At 43.5% G+C, this 3,879-nt stretch overlaps 1 pseudogene; it reads right to left on the bottom strand.

Moving 5' to 3' along the window:
- Positions 1 to 1,216: 1,216 nt before the first annotated feature.
- On the bottom strand, positions 1,217 to 1,369 carry LOC125088295 (uncharacterized; annotated as a pseudogene).
- Between the last annotated feature and the right edge of the window lie 2,510 nt (positions 1,370 to 3,879).

The following is a 3,879-nucleotide window of genomic DNA, read 5'->3' as shown; positions in this document are numbered from 1 at the left end:
AAATAAATGTTGGAGGGCCTGGGTGGCTCAGTGGGTTAAAGCCTCTGCCTTTGGCTTGGGTCGCGATCCCTGGGTCCTGGGATCGAGCCCCAAGTCAGGCTCTCTGCTCCGCGGGGATCCTGCTTCCTCCTCTCTCTCTGTCTGCCTCTCTACGTATTTGTGATCTCTGTCTTTCAAATAAATAAATAAAATATTTAAAAATATAAAAATAAAAAATAATAAAAAATAAATGTTGGTGATTATTTGTTCCAATAATCTATTGTTGCATAACAAATTGTCTACAAGCCTGACAGGGCCATCAGTGCCTCCTTGCTAAAATAAAAATATCTAGGGGAGCCTGGGTGGCTCATTGGGCTCATTGGGCCTCTGCCTTCGGCTCAGGTCATGATCTCAGGGTCCTGGGATCAAGCCCCACATCAGGCTCTCTGCTCAGCAGGGAGCCTGCTTCCCCCTCTCTCTCTGTCTGCCTCTCTGCCTGCTTGTGATTTCTCTCTCTCTGTCAATTAAATAAATAAAATCTTTAAAAAAAAATCTACAGGGCAGAGCCAGACCTGGTCTTGTAGCATATTCCACCAGAAAGAGGGGGATGCTCTCCTGCCCTCAGTTCCTGACCAAAGGCCACAGTGGGAGAAGGTCATCCCTGCCCCAGACCTCATGGCTACTTGGGAAGTCCCTTAGGATCAAGTGAGGAAGCAGCAGAGGGAGCTCATATATTTTAAGGATGACAGCCCCATTGTCACACCTGATGAGGCTTGCCTTCTGTCTCTCCCGTCCATCCCTTAACAGACATCTCTGATTAAGGACAGGACCCCAGGGTCCACAGGATTTCCCAAATGTTGGCTGTTGTCTTAGCAATGAAGGCTGCCTTGGACAACAGTCGGCCCCATCTCTCCATTTTTTTCAGACTTTTAGGCCATCGCCAATGATCTAGCCACCTTATCTGATCAGTGGCAGTAACAATGACAACTCTTTATCCATCCAAAGAACATGCCTTTACCCTACTCCCTTTGGGGTAAAGGCATGTTCTTGCTTTACAGATACCCAAAAATTCAAATCAAGGTCAGCCATGGCTCTGCAGATACTAAGGCCACAACACAAGGCCTCACCCAGACACCTTTTATCCTCTTCAGAGTCACAGACGTTACTGAGAGTGACTAAGGCGTTCATTTCCCTTCTGAAAATACATAACCCTGGGCTCTTAAACAAGGTGTTCAACAGAACTTTCATGGAGCCGTAGGCCTCCTAGAGAGCCATGACGGCTGACTCAAACAAGTTCAAATTTAATTAAGTGAAACAACACATTTTAGTTATCAGTCAAGTATCAGGATGAATTGTACACTTGATCTTAGCCAAAAGGCCGAGAAGCGATCAGGGTGAATTGTAATAGAGTCCAGGTTTGTTAATGGACTTGACTATCTTTCCATGTGGTAATCAGTTCATCATGTGGGCAATAAAATAATTCTCAATAAATTTAAAAGGATTGAAATCACAGAAAGTATGTTCTCTGACCAAGACAGAATTAAACCAAAATCAGTAACAACAGATCTGACAAGTCATCAAAATTTCTGGAAATTAGGGGCACCTGAGTGGCTCAGTTGGCTAAGCATCTGGCTTTGGTTTCAGCTCAGGTCATGATCTCATGGGTCATGGGGTCAAGTCCCATGAGATGCACTCAGCATGGAATCTCCTGGAGATTATCCCTCTCCCTCTGTTCCTCCCTCTGCTCGTGTGTGTGTGTGTGTGTGTGTGTGTGTGTGTGTGCGCGTGCTCTCCAAAATAAAGAAAATTTTTATTTAAAAAATTTTTGAGGGCGCCTGGGTGGCTCAGTGGGTTAAGCCGCTGCCTTCGGCTCAGGTCATGATCTCAGGGTCCTGGGATCGAGTCCCACATCGGGCTCTCTGCTCAGCAAGAAGCCTGCTTCCCTCTCTCTCTGCCTGCCTCTCCGTCTGCTTGTGATCTCTCTCTGTCAAATAAATTAAAAAAAAAAAAAGAGGCCAGAGGGTCTTTTAAAAAAAAAAAAAAAAAAAAAATTTTTGAGGGGCGCCTGGGTGGCTCAGTGGGTTAAGCCCCTGCCTTCGGCTGAGGTCATGATCCCAGGGTCCTGGGTTCAAGCCCCACATTGGGCTTTCTGCTCAGCAGGGAGCCTGCTTCCTCCTCTCTCTCTGCCTGCCTCTCTGCCTACTTGTGATTTCTCTCTGTCAAATAAATAAAATCTTTAAAAAAAAATTAAAAAACAAAAAATAAAAAATTTTTGAAAATTAAATAAAACACTTCTAAATAACATCATATTAGAAATCACAAAGGAAGTTAGAAACTATTTTGAGCTGAACAAAATTGAGTAATACAGTGTATCCCAACATTTGGGGGCAGCTAAGAAGGTGTTTCAAAGGAAATTACAGCATTCATTACTTATATCAGAAAAGAAACAGGGGCGCCTGGGTGGCTCAGTGGGTTAGAGCCTCTGCCTTCGACTCAGGTCATGATCCCAGGGTCCTGGGATTGGGCCCCACATAAGGCTCCCTGCTCGGTGGGAGGCCTGCTTCTCCCTCTCCCATTCCCGCTGCTTGTGTTCCCACTCTCACTGTTTCTCTCTCTCTCCATCAAATGAATTAATAAAATCTAAAAAAAAAAAAAAAAAGGAAAGAAAGGTCTAACTACCATGCTCTAAGCTTGCACCTTAAGAAATTAGAAAAAATAAAAGAGCAAACTAACCCTGAAGTAAGCAGGAAAAAGGAAATAATAAAGAGTAGAAATCAAGACACCTGGGTGGCTCAGTGGGTTAAGTTGCTGCCTTCGGCTCAGATCATGATCCCAGGGTCCTGGAATAGAGTCCCACATCCGGTTCCTTGCTCAGTGGGAAGCCTGCTTCTCTCTCTGTCTCTGCCTGCCACTCTGCCTGCTTGTGTGCTCTCTCTCTCTCACTCTATCTCTGACAAATAAATAAATAAAATATTTTTTTAGAAAGGGGGGGCACCTGGGTGGCTCAGTGGGTTAAAGCTTCTGCCTTCGGCTCAGGTCATGATCCCAGGGTCCTGGGATTGAACCCCATGTCAGGCTCTCTGCTCAGTGGGAAGCCTGCTTCTCTCTTTCCCTCTGCTGCTCCCCTTTGCTTGTGCTCTCTGTCAAATAAATAAAATCTTGAAAAAAAAATCAATAAAACTGATCCACCTTCAAGCCGACTGATCAGGAAAAATCAAACAAACTGAGAAGACACACATTACCATGATCAAGAATGAAGAAGGGAACATAGCTACAGAGCCAATCCACATTAAAAAACAAACAAACAAACAACTAAGGGACTATTAGGAATATCTTTATGCCAATAAGCAACATAAAGCACATCAACAAATTCCTTGAATGGCACCTATTGCCAGAGCTCACTTAAAAAGAAATATATATGTGTCACCTACACTCAAAAATTAAAAAACAAAAAGAAATATATAACCTGAGTAGTTTTATGACTACAAAGAAATTGAATGTGTGGTCAAAAAATCTTCCCACAAAGAACACTGCAGGCTTAGGTGGCCTTGGTGGTGGATTCTATCACACATTTAGGGAAGGATGCCAATTCTACACAAAGTCTCCCAGGAAATCGCAGTTTCCCATTTATTCTGGGAGGTGAGGATGGCCCTAATACCAAAATGAGGAAAAAGATATCACAAAACCAAACAAAACCAAAAAGGTACAGATCAATAATCCTTGTGAACAAAAGTCTTTAAGATACAAAGTCCTTAAAATTTAAGCAAACCAAATGCTACAATAAATAGCAAGACTAATGCTTCAAGATCAAGTGGGATTTATCCTGGGAACGCAAACTTGGTTTGACACATGAGAAACCAATCAATGCAGGGGCGCCTGCGTGGCTCAGTGGTTTAAAGC

Source organism: Lutra lutra, chromosome 16 (genome assembly GCF_902655055.1).
Source record: "Lutra lutra chromosome 16, mLutLut1.2, whole genome shotgun sequence".
Classification (NCBI taxonomy): domain Eukaryota; kingdom Metazoa; phylum Chordata; class Mammalia; order Carnivora; family Mustelidae; genus Lutra; species Lutra lutra.
This window is presented reverse-complemented; position numbering and strand designations above follow the sequence as displayed.